The sequence below is a fragment of the Triplophysa dalaica genome, chromosome 5 (assembly GCF_015846415.1).
Source record: "Triplophysa dalaica isolate WHDGS20190420 chromosome 5, ASM1584641v1, whole genome shotgun sequence".
NCBI lineage: Eukaryota > Metazoa > Chordata > Actinopteri > Cypriniformes > Nemacheilidae > Triplophysa > Triplophysa dalaica.
In genome coordinates this window covers 11,847,386-11,859,773 of record NC_079546.1, presented here as the reverse complement: position 1 = coordinate 11,859,773, position 12,388 = coordinate 11,847,386, and the positions used below count along the sequence as shown (strand labels likewise).

General features: G+C 42.9%; 2 long non-coding RNA genes across 2 annotated transcripts; both read left to right on the top strand.

The window, feature by feature from the left end:
* Nucleotides 1–3,896: 3,896 nt before the first annotated feature.
* On the top strand, nt 3,897–4,791 carry LOC130421478 (uncharacterized). The gene is made up of 3 exons (XR_008906818.1): nt 3,897–4,068; nt 4,149–4,310; nt 4,462–4,791. It is a non-coding gene; the product is annotated as an uncharacterized LOC130421478 (long non-coding RNA).
* Nucleotides 4,792–10,704: 5,913 nt separating this feature from the next.
* On the top strand, nt 10,705–11,621 carry LOC130421456 (uncharacterized). The gene is made up of 3 exons (XR_008906816.1): nt 10,705–10,898; nt 10,979–11,140; nt 11,292–11,621. It is a non-coding gene; the product is annotated as an uncharacterized LOC130421456 (long non-coding RNA).
* Nucleotides 11,622–12,388: the final 767 nt, after the last annotated feature.

Here is a 12,388-nt window from a genome sequence, read left to right as displayed (position 1 = left end):
AAAGTGAGACATAATAAATCTGAGCGAATACGAATGTATTTTATAAAAAGTATCTCTGTCCCCTTTTAGACTATTAGACCTTGACGGAGTCCGATCCCTACACTGCAAACATGGCCACTCAGCGCTTCTCAAATCCAGTTAGAGTACACTTTTCCATCATCTCCTCAACCACCCCACACACTTCTCACACACTCTATTTCATTCATTTCTCCCTCCTGTTGTGCCTGGATGGTGGTCCTATGGTGGAGAAACCTCTTAAATGTCCTCCGTATCTTTAATGGCACTGTGTGTTAGAATGAAGGTCAGCAAACCGGCAGAGAGCAGAAGAATTGAATTTAGAGAAGTGAAAGCCATGTTCGGGAATTGTTTTAGCACAGGTCCCGTGAGTCTCAGGATGGGGGAGGCTAATGACCATGCTGTGTTAATGTCAGCTGTGTGCGCTTGTCTCAATCCCATGTCTCTAACCATGCCTGTTATTTCTGATGAAGTCGTGAGTGGATTCATTCATACATTTTTATGTTTTAAAGTTCACATGAAGATGTAAACATTATATAGACTTTGAAGTAAAAACACTTTTTCTTATTATGCCACGGTCACACCAGATCAGTGCTTCTCAAACACTTTTGTTGTGAGGCCCCTTTTGTGTAGAGTGCATTGCTTTGTGGCCCCGAGATACAGTTATACAATGCTGAAACATCAATTCTTTTGGTTTATTTTTCTGATGTTGATTACACAAAATTGATGATAAATTTCTATATTTCAGAAATTGCCACAAAATCTGTGCCCCCGGGAACCATCTCGGGGCCCCCAGTTGGCAAACCACTGCAGTAGATCACATTCTATTGTCTTCCATTTACACGTATGTTAATGGGATGATATTGAGTATATGATGAAAATCATTTTTAGCCTTGAATTTCAACTTTTTTTGTCTTAAATCCCTTTAAAACCTAACTTGTCAAATAACATTGGCCAAGTCAAATGGACTAGTTTAAATAACCTGTCTAACCTTACTCCCCACACTAACCCTTACTAGTCAGGAAAAAGGTACTATAGGGTTCAATGGGGTTTTTTAGTCAGTGGTTCTCAAACTGTTTCGTTGTAGGGCCCGCATCGCTTTGGAGACCCTCGAATTAAGATTTATAATCTCAAACTTAGAAGTATAACTAAACCAAAAACATATTCATTTATTTAGTTTAATTGTTCTGATGTTTGATTGCATAAAATGAATAATACATTTCTATCTTTCATAAAATGCCACAAAATCGGTCTCCCCCTGGATCTATCTTGGGGCCCCCCATTTGAAAACCACTGTTTAAAGTGATACCACCACTTGCCACCACTGTAATGGCTATTTAAGGTTACCTTGCTGCAATAACATTTTAACTGTACCCTCAGCCGTTGTACAAGCACACACTCTTTTGCTTTTCCTGGCACTGTTTGTCCCTTTAAAGTTAATCATGTCTGATCGCTGCTATCAAAAGGTCAATCATTATGAAAACCTGCCATCCTAAAAACCCCTTCAATTCACCTGTTCATTTCCGCAGGAAAACTTGTTGTTAAAAGGGAAAAAAGTATTGAGAGCCGCTGTGGCAGGCTGGAGTTGCCATGGTGACCGGGGGAGCGTTAATCCTTGCGGCGGGTGTTTTAGCCGACTGCGTGGCTGAAGAGCCAGGCTGCATTAGCTCGCTGTAAAAGCTTTTTCCGTAGACACACTCTCTTGTCTCGGCACTTTCTCTTTCTCATCACGACGAGATCCTCACTTGATTTGTTACATTTAGTTTGAGCTCTCTGGTTCTTTTGGAAAAGGTGGGGCGATGTTTTTTTTGCATTACCATAGAAACACCTCGGAGGAGGTATTTTTAAACTTCACGCGCTGACACGCAGCATGAAAGAATTCAAAGGATATCATTGGTTACGATAGACCGGTAAAGGGCGGCAGTTATGTGCGTCAATATGAATGTGGGTGTAGTAGGGTTGCATAAAAATACCTTAAAAATACCTGCGATGCTACTTTTTATCGGTAGTATCTTAATACCATACAGTTTCTAAAAAATTGAGCTATATAGCATTAAAAGTGGTTTCCTATAAAAGATTGAAGTTTTGGTGTGACGCAAGATTAATTGTTGTTTAACCAAAAGCCAGTTAGCAATTTGGGGTTTGTTTTAAGCCATTGTTGAAGGACCAGAAGATTAGTCATATGACTCATAGTTTACATGATCGGCAGAAAAATATGAAACTGAGTGGCCATGATGGCATGGCAGAATTGAAACGGCATACTTCCAAGGGGTCCGGTAGCAGCTGAGGAACTGAGATAAATATGTATTTTAATTTTACACCTCTCTACCCTTCCTCTGAAATATATTACATTACAGAACATGTATTGGTTTGGGAAATGGGTTGGGAATGCCAATTCATCTTAACATTAAATGGAACAATTATATAACCAAAATCTTTCAAATTCAGTTTCAAACTCGCATGTCACGAATGAAAACTCTTTGTTATTTTCAGCGCTGACCTCACGCTGACCGATATGTCCGTTTTCACAGGATTATATGATAATAAACAGCAACTTGATCAAAGTGGCACTCCATCACAGGGATAAAGCGAGATTAAAATAGATCCAGAATTATTGGTGTGTATGTAAGGCGCTAAGAGCCCTCTTCTCGTGCTTTCATTCCAGTTCTTTTGCTTTATCTACCACCCCCTCAAATACAAACACACGCAGGCCCGGCTATACCTCGGGCTCCGGGAAAAGCCACGGCAATCGATGGCCCTTTCTTTTGCCTTTCCTTTCACTTCCTGGTGGGCGACTGTGCGTTCTCTCACTCTAAAAGAGTGCACAATCTTTGGCTCTCGCGCTGTGGGATGGGAAGTGAGTGGAGAGCGAACCCTGCCGAGAAGGATTAGCGCAGGCTCTCTCAGAACGGTGGGGTATAGGGATACGAGCGCACATGCGCGCACACGCACACACCTTTGTCACCTCAGTCAAAGCTCATATTCCCTCTTTTTATTTGTTTTTATACTACCTCAGACACAACATGCCAGGTTTCTCTGCCTTGTTTTATCAGTTTTAGTCTCTCACTACACATCGTTTTCTGTTATTATTATTATTTATATAGCAGCACAATTGCTGAACAGGTCTTCATTCTGAGTAAAAATGGCAAATAATTATTTATTTCTTTGTGTGAAATGTATTCAGACGGCTTTGTTGAATTAGACTCGCACTATTATTTCGAACAGTACATTTTGAAATTGTGTTTTTATTGTTGCAGAATTAAATACGATTTTTTTGACTCTGCTTCATTGCAGGTGTTTGTCAGATAGTAACCGTTTCCAAGGATTGGATTCAAATGGCTTATTCTTCATTATTTGTACCTTTACTCTAAATAAATGTTGTTGAAATGTTAAGTAAGGGATAATGTACATTCAGTTGGTTGTTATCACAGAGTAAAACCCTGACAGGGTAATCAAAACTGTAGTTTATGTACATCAAGGTTATTACACGACTACTTAACAGATGAGTAACAGTTATCGAAAACTGAAAATATTCATTTTAAATCTTTGCTTAGGTCATTTGTATCATATTCTAACCTGGCAAATGACAGCACCCGTATTAGCAGTCTATTATCTGTTGTAGCGTTTGTAATTGCGAGATAAAAGACCTTGAAAGCAGGGGCGGTTTTAGGGTGACTGGACATCCAAGGCTTAGTCCAGAGACATCAACGTACCGCTGCTGTCCTTCTGAAACCTTCCATCTCCGTATTTCGTGATTTATATTTTATGCAATCAATTATTATTATAAGTCACCCTTTATGTTAGTCACTGGGTTCGCCATTATCCTACTGTAGCCAAGTCAGTGGGGGGCGCTGTTGTATTTTGTTCCTAGTGACACCCGTAGAATAAGAACGGTAATTTGCCTTTAAATACGTCACGTCCTGAGTGTATTACTCATATCGTTGGTGGTTTCTTGGTTGCTGGTCGCTGGAAGAACGTGCTGCTTATTCTGTGCGCATTGCGTGAATCGTTTCTGCCTGTGTCGGTGGATATTGATAGACGGGTACATCACAGGTATGCAAGTCTAACGAGATTATGTGCCATACTTATTCTTTCCTTGGTTAATTTTATGTATCTATGTGTGGTTTGAATAGTACGGTTACCCAGTTTTCATCTGACTGTGAGTCGTAAGGGCTGAATGACGGATACAACACCCTGTATCTGTTACCGTAAACACTGATATACGCTGCACTCAATGAATGAGACGTGTGGGGGATCCTTTTGAGTTTCCAGGTGCAGTTGACATGGAAATGAAGGTATTCGTTTGTTTAATGATTTTAGTGATTGTTAAATGTTTATGAAGTAAAATGTTTTAAATGCTTATGAATTAAAATGTTATTGGTTTATTTTAAATTCTTGTTGCATGGGCCGAGGTGTAGAGTATCTCTTTTCTCTTTTGTTTTATAGAGTGCTTCTGGTCTGGATTGATCACTGTTTCCCATCCTTTTATTCTTTTTGAGATTTGGATTGTTTTGTTTTTGTCTTTATTAATTTCGTTGTGGGCCCATGAAATACCATTACCGCCAATAGAGGGGGGAATCAGTCGCTTAAGTCCACGTGTGGGTGTAATGAAGTGACATTTGAGTTGTTTTACACTTAAGTGTGATTTCTCTTTTCTTTGAAGTGAGTTGTACGTTTTATTTTATTTTGAGAGTGTCTGTACCCCCTATATTGGATGTTAGTGTATGTGCTGGTTTTGAACCAGTTCCTACTGATGTTGAACATCAAGAGAATTAACTTAATAAATGTGGTGATTGTTTCATAGTAATACTTGCCTAAGTTTCATTCATTTGGTTGGATAACTGTGCGGGAACCCGGGATCTCCTACCCATTTAACTTGGAGTGGCGTAGTCATAATTAGCTAAACCGTATGTGCATGGGTGTATGTAGGTATATGTATATGTGTGTATATATGTATATATATATACACCTGTCTATAACCCGGTTACATTTGGCGTAGTCGGCAGGATCTGACTTTTAGAGGCTGTATTACTATAAAAACATTCTGGGCCTATGTTTTGTTATTTTTTATTATTTGTATAAGGTGGGAAAACAGTGGTCAAGGACTCCCTCGTTGATCATCGTGGTCAGGGCTGAAAAGAACCCAAAAGTTTTTTTTTAGTTTTTTTTCTTTAGTTTTTTTGTAGGATGGCAGATGAAGACATGTCAGCTCAGCTTAGGGCACTCACTGAGATTGTGCAACAGCTACAGGTAGAAAATGCTAAACTTAAGGCGGATGTAAGTCAGAACTTACCGTCTGGATCCAGGAGTGGTCCCACTAGAGAACCACAGTCCCCTGCTGTTGATGATATTGCAGCGAGTGGCGTTACATCAAATCCTGTGGAAGTTATAGAGCGTTACGTTTATGTGCCGCGCGAACGTAAATGTCCCAGATTCTCTGGAAAATTGGCTCAGGATTTATTGACTGTAGAGGATTGGGTTGAGGAGGCACGACGTCATCTGTCTATGCGCCCAATGTCACGTTCTGAGCAGACTTTGGCCATTTTTGATCTGTTGGAGGGAGAGGCCAGGACAGAGGTGAGGTTTCGGCCAGTGTCTGAAAGGGATGGTCCTGAGAAAATATTTAATATACTCCTCAGTGTTTATGGGTCTTCTCAGTCTTATATTAGCCTTCAGAAGCAGTTCTTCCAGCGACGACAACTTGACGGTGAGTCTCTAAGAGAGTATTCTCATGCTCTTATGTCCTTCATGGATGTCATTAAACGTAAAGATCAAGCATGTTTTGCTAATCCCGATACTGTCTTGCGAGACCAGTTTATAGAATTTGTGAGAGATGGCATGCTTCGTCGTGAATTACGTCGGCAAGTTAGGCTCTATCCTACTCTGAGTTTCCTAGATGCCCGCCAGGAAGCACTACGTTGGGCAGAGGAGGGTGAAAGCCCATATGTGCAGAGACCCCGTGCACAGTCTTGTAGTATAACTAACATTACAGAACTATCAGCTCATTCTGATGCCGTCTTTAGCAAGCCCCCTGATGAATTGATTGAAGTTAAAGAAAGCCTTCGTAAACAACAAGCACAGTTGGATGCTATCCTGAAGCGTTTAGAGTCCGCTATCCCCCAAGTTGGGTCTCAATTCTTGTCCGTGGCCCCGACTCCTGGGGTAGAGACTCGTAACTTTCAGTATCGATATCATCAAGATGGTAGACCCATTTGTTTGCGCTGTTCCCAACCTGGCCATATTGCGAGATTTTGCAAAGTCAAACTTGGAGCAACATCAGGAGTAGGGTTTAGACCGTCTACCCAGTCTTCGGAAAACTAGTGCCCCCCGGCAGCATTGCCCATGCGTCGGGTGGGGACCTTTTGGGCATTCCCCCTGTAAATGAGCCTCGACTTTTAGGTAGGTGTCCAATAGTGGAAATTACAATTGGTGGGGTAAACTTGGCATGTTTGCTGGATACTGGATCCATGGTGACTACGGTGACCCAAAAATTTTTTGAACAGCATTTACAGCCACGGTTTCAGTCTCAGCTGAAGTCTTGTCAATGGCTTAAGCTTAAAGCAGCCAATGGTCTTGATATTCCTTATTTAGGGTATTTAGAGGTGACCATAGAGCTGCTTGGAAAGATACTGCCAAAGATGGGCATTTTAGTTGTAAAAGATTCTGTTGACCCAGTTACCCAGATAAGAAGAGAAAAGGTCCCTGGTCTTTTGGGGATGAATGTTATTAGTAGTTGTTATCAGGAATTGTTTTTGGAACATGGGACCATGTTGTTTAATTCACCTCCTACACAACATGTAGGGACAGTATGGCAGAAGGCTTTCTCAGAGTGCCAATTTTGGGAACGTTCATTGGACACTGGGTACGTGGGTTTAGCTCGAGTGCAGAAGGGTCCATCCGTCCGTGTTCCAGCAGGAGCTATGAAATTGGTCCCAGCAACTTGCAACCCTGGTGCTACATATGACACCTGTTTTTTGGAACCGGTGTCGTTTGTAGAAGGCCGGTTACCAGGGGACCTTCTTGTCCCCTCTGCTTGTTTATCTGTGGCCGGTGGGGTGGTAAAGGTCCCAGTGATTAATGTAGGTAACCAGGATCGTTGGCTGGGGCCAAAGACTATTTTGGGGGAATTGCATACTGTCCAGTTATCTCTTGCAACACCATCTATTGAGTTTCAGATACAACAGGAAGCTGTAGAGGCGGTAGCATTTATTCAGTCAGTTGAGGTAGAAAGCCATTGCAAGTGTGATTTTTCCCAGGCAACCTGGCCTGAGTTGTCTGGTCGGGAACATCAACAAGCTCGAGCACTGTTGGAGGAGTTTTCAAATGTATTTTGCCAAAGTGAGGGAGATTTGGGCTGTACAGAGCTACTCCAGCATACTATTCCCCTATTGGATGATGTACCTGTGCGCCAACGCTACCGTCGGCTCCCCCCTTCACAATATGAATTAGTTAAGAGTCATATTAGAGAATTGGTCGAGCGTGATATAGCAAAGCCCAGTTGTAGTCCGTATGCCTCGCCTATAGTGGTGGTCCAGAAGAAAGATGGGTCTATTCGTCTGTGTGTAGACTACCGGCAGCTAAATGCGAAAACTCGTAAGGACGCCTTTCCCTTGCCTCGAATAGAGGAGACGTTGGACGCGCTTGGCGGGGCTAGGTGGTTTAGTACATTAGATCTAGCTAGCGGATACAACCAGGTTTCCGTGGCCCCGCAGGATAGGGAAAAGACAGCGTTTTGTACCCCTTTTGGGTTATTCGAGTTTAATCGCATGCCCTTTGGGTTGTGTAACGCCCCAAGTACTTTCCAACGACTTATGGAACGTATTTTTGGAGATCAGAGCCTTCATGCCCTTTTGTTATATCTAGATGACATTGTAATCTTTTCTAGAACTTTTGACCAACATCTGGAGCGTTTGGAGATGGTGCTGAGTCGGCTCCGGATGCACAATTTGAAAGTGAAGTTAAAGAAATGTCAGTTCTTTCAAACAGAAGTTGGATATTTGGGCCATGTGATATCAGCTGCTGGTGTGGCAACAGATCCTGAGAAGATCCGTGTTGTTTCCGAATGGAGTAGGCCTAGCTCTGTTAAGGAACTGCGGTCATTTTTAGGTTTCGCATCATACTACCGTCGGTTCGTCGAAGGGTTTGCTAAGTTAGCGGCTCCGTTGCACAAACTAGTTGGTGCTTTACAAGGCAGTCGGAAGCGTACTGTACGTAATCAGCACGACTCTTTTGGACAGCAATGGGATGATGTATGCGAAAAGTCTTTTGTGGAATTGAAAGAGTGCCTTATTCAGGCTCCGGTTTTAGGGTATGCCGATTTTACTCTGCCGTTTATTCTAGAGACGGATGCAAGCCATTTAGGGTTGGGTGCAGTATTGTCGCAAGAGCAAGGGGGATTACGACGACCTATCGCGTTTGCTAGTCGGGGGCTACGACCAAGTGAGAGGAACATGACTAATTACAGTGCAATGAAGTTGGAGCTCTTGGCTCTTAAATGGGCCTTGACGGAAAAATTTAGAGATTATCTCTTGGGCCATGAGGTGACCATCTACACTGATAATAATCCGTTGCGCTACCTTGACACTGCAAAATTGGGGGCAGTCGAACAGCGTTGGGTTTCCCAGCTTGCGCTGTTCAACTACGAAATCAGGTATCGCCCAGGCACTTCAAATCGTAATGCAGACGCACTTTCAAGGCTTCCGGTATACTCTGAGGGCCACGTAGCAATTGAGGTAGCAGGTGTCACTGTCCCCAAGTTAATATTATCACAGAGAAGGCCACAAGTAGTAGATTCATTAACAGTAGATGCTGTGCCTGTCCGTAGTAAGGCTGATCTAAGGGCATTGCAGATTGCAGATCCGTGTATTAAAGTTTTTTTACAGTTTTGGGGACAAGGGGAACGTCCAACAGTCTCAGATTTGAGGGGCAGCCCAAGAGATGTTAAACAGTTGGTAAAGCAGTGGCCCCGGATTCGAGAGGTGGACGGGGTTCTGTATAGGATAGTCCAAATTCCATCTTCTAGGGACTTGGTCTGGCAGTTATTGCTGCCTAAAGGGCTCCAGGTGGAAGTGCTCACGAGTCTCCATGATAATCACGGCCATCAGGGGGTAGAGCGTACTACCGATCTTATTCGTCAAAGGTGTTATTGGCCTGACATGTGGCAAGATGTGAAGAAATGGTGTACCACGTGCGAACGTTGTACTGTCGCTAAGGCCTCACAGCTCAAGGTGAGAACATTTGCAGGGAGTTTACTAGCCAGCAGACCCTTGGAGATTATTGCAATTGATTTCACGCTCCTGGATAAAGCCAGTAATGGACAGGAAAATGTATTGGTGGTAACAGACGTTTTTTCTAAATTTACTCAAGCGTACCCCACCCCTGACCAAAAAGCAAGTACAGTGGCTAAGATTTTGACGGAGAAATGGTTCTATGTTTATGGGGTACCAACAAGAATTCACTCTGACCAGGGGCGTAGTTTTGAGGGAGAATTGTTGAGGCGCCTGTGTGACATATACGGCATTTCTAAAAGTAGGACTACTCCATACCACCCAGAGGGTAATGGCCAGTGTGAACGATTCAACAGGACGTTGCATGATTTACTTCGCACCCTTCCATCGGAACAGAAGCGAAAGTGGCCACAGCTGCTTCCCCAACTTCTTTTTGCTTATAACACCACAGTACACCAGTCGACACAACACTCCCCCTATGAACTGATGTTTGGGCAGAAGCCCAAATTACCAGTCGATCAGTGGTTAGGCAGTAGCGATGGACTGGTAGAGGAACGTACACCAGTAGATTGGGTTACTCAACATCATGAACATTTAACCTCTATTTATGTTAGTGCTCGAAGACACTTGGAGGTTTCGGCCGAACGTCGCAGAGCTAACGGTCCTGAAACTGTGCCTATACTATCTCCTGGCACATTAGTATATTGTCGAAATCATTTTCAGGGTCGCCATAAGATTCAGGATGTGTGGAGTTCGACGGTACATGAGATTGTGAGTTGTAACGATGAAGTAGGAACGCTATATAAGATAAGACCGTGGGGAGCAGAAGGCCCTATTAAAGTTGTGCATCGTTCTGAATTTAAGCTGGTCCCACATGGCATGGATAGGTTTCAACAATCTACCTCAAGTACTCCCGTCCCCTCCGCTAGTTCCCGAGGGAAACAGGAAGTGAAGGTCCCTGTAATAGTAGAACAGCCACAAATGGCTGTAGTTTATACTAGAATTGGGACTCAAGTCGATTCTAGCACCCGATTTGTAGGGTGTGGTGTTAATTCTCCCAGCATGACAGCGGACTGTCCCCCTGTGGAAAATATAGGAGTACCCCTAGATTCACAACCAGCGGAAGCTGTACAAGAGCAGGAGGTTGACTTGGCCAACCATGAGGGGGCAGCAGAGTCTTTAAGAGACCAACCAAGTGGGCAGGTAGGAATGCCTGGTCCCAATTTGAGGCGTTCTATACGCGATAGAGCAGGTCAACACCCAAACCCCTTTCACCTTCCTCGAGCTATAGTACAGAACATTCTCCCCGGTATAGCGGAGGTTAGTTCCTTGACCCACTTTAGGCCTTGGCAGAAGTGATTTTTTTTTTTAATACATATTCTTTTTTTTGTGTGTGCTCACCGGGACGGTGACATTAAAGGCAGGGGTGTATGTAGCCAAGTCAGTGGGGGGCGCTGTTGTATTTTGTTCCTAGTGACACCCGTAGAATAAGAACGGTAATTTGCCTTTAAATACGTCACGTCCTGAGTGTATTACTCATATCGTTGGTGGTTTCTTGGTTGCTGGTCGCTGGAAGAACGTGCTGCTTATTCTGTGCGCATTGCGTGAATCGTTTCTGCCTGTGTCGGTGGATATTGATAGACGGGTACATCACAGGTATGCAAGTCTAACGAGATTATGTGCCATACATATTCTTTCCTTGGTTAATTTTATGTATCTATGTGTGGTTTGAATAGTACGGTTACCCAGTTTTCATCTGACTGTGAGTCGTAAGGGCTGAATGACGGATACAACACCCTGTATCTGTTACCGTAAACACTGATATACGCTGCACTCAATGAATGAGACGTGTGGGGGATCCTTTTGAGTTTCCAGGTGCAGTTGACATGGAAATGAAGGTATTCGTTTGTTTAATGATTTTAGTGATTGTTAAATGTTTATGAAGTAAAATGTTTTAAATGCTTATGAATTAAAATGTTATTGGTTTATTTTAAATTCTTGTTGCATGGGCCGAGGTGTAGAGTATCTCTTTTCTCTTTTGTTTTATAGAGTGCTTCTGGTCTGGATTGATCACTGTTTCCCATCCTTTTATTCTTTTTGAGATTTGGATTGTTTTGTTTTTGTCTTTATTAATTTCGTTGTGGGCCCATGAAATACCATTACCGCCAATAGAGGGGGGAATCAGTCGCTTAAGTCCACGTGTGGGTGTAATGAAGTGACATTTGAGTTGTTTTACACTTAAGTGTGATTTCTCTTTTCTTTGAAGTGAGTTGTACGTTTTATTTTATTTTGAGAGTGTCTGTACCCCCTATATTGGATGTTAGTGTATGTGCTGGTTTTGAACCAGTTCCTACTGATGTTGAACATCAAGAGAATTAACTTAATAAATGTGGTGATTGTTTCATAGTAATACTTGCCTAAGTTTCATTCATTTGGTTGGATAACTGTGCGGGAACCCGGGATCTCCTACCCATTTAACTTGGAGTGGCGTAGTCATAATTAGCTAAACCGTATGTGCATGGGTGTATGTAGGTATATGTATATGTGTGTATATATGTATATATATATACACCTGTCTATAACCCGGTTACACTACCAATAAAAACAATTAAAAAGTGCTTGCCTACTCTTACAACCTAGTATGTAATCATTGAAAAAGTACATTTGGAATTTGGACATACGAGGTGTAACGAGGAAGGCGGGATGAGACCCGTGAGGCGGGGCCGGTGGCGTGAGTGACAGTGGGAATCAGCCGTGCGCACACCAGTCCCGCATATCTCACGGAGGAGATCGGGAGCATGACGACAGGACTACGGACGAGAGAGGACCGGGCCTGGACATGTTTTAAGTTTGTATTTATGTTCTGATGGCCGGCAGTCGACCGTGAGGTTGCTGCCGGCCTTAATTACTTCCATGTTAGAGTTTGTTTATTTTGATTAAAGTTTGTCTAATGTTCGCCGGTTCCCGCCTCCTTCCTTCCCTTCTTTGAACTTTGCTATAAGAGGTTTCCGAAGGACAGTGATGATATGTGTCAGGATACACATTTTACGTCTAAAAAGACACTGTTTTGGCATCTGCCGTTGCTTAGCAACTACGAGTTGCACTCGCAGTGAAGGTTCCGGCAAAGGATAAATATTTTTTTAGCT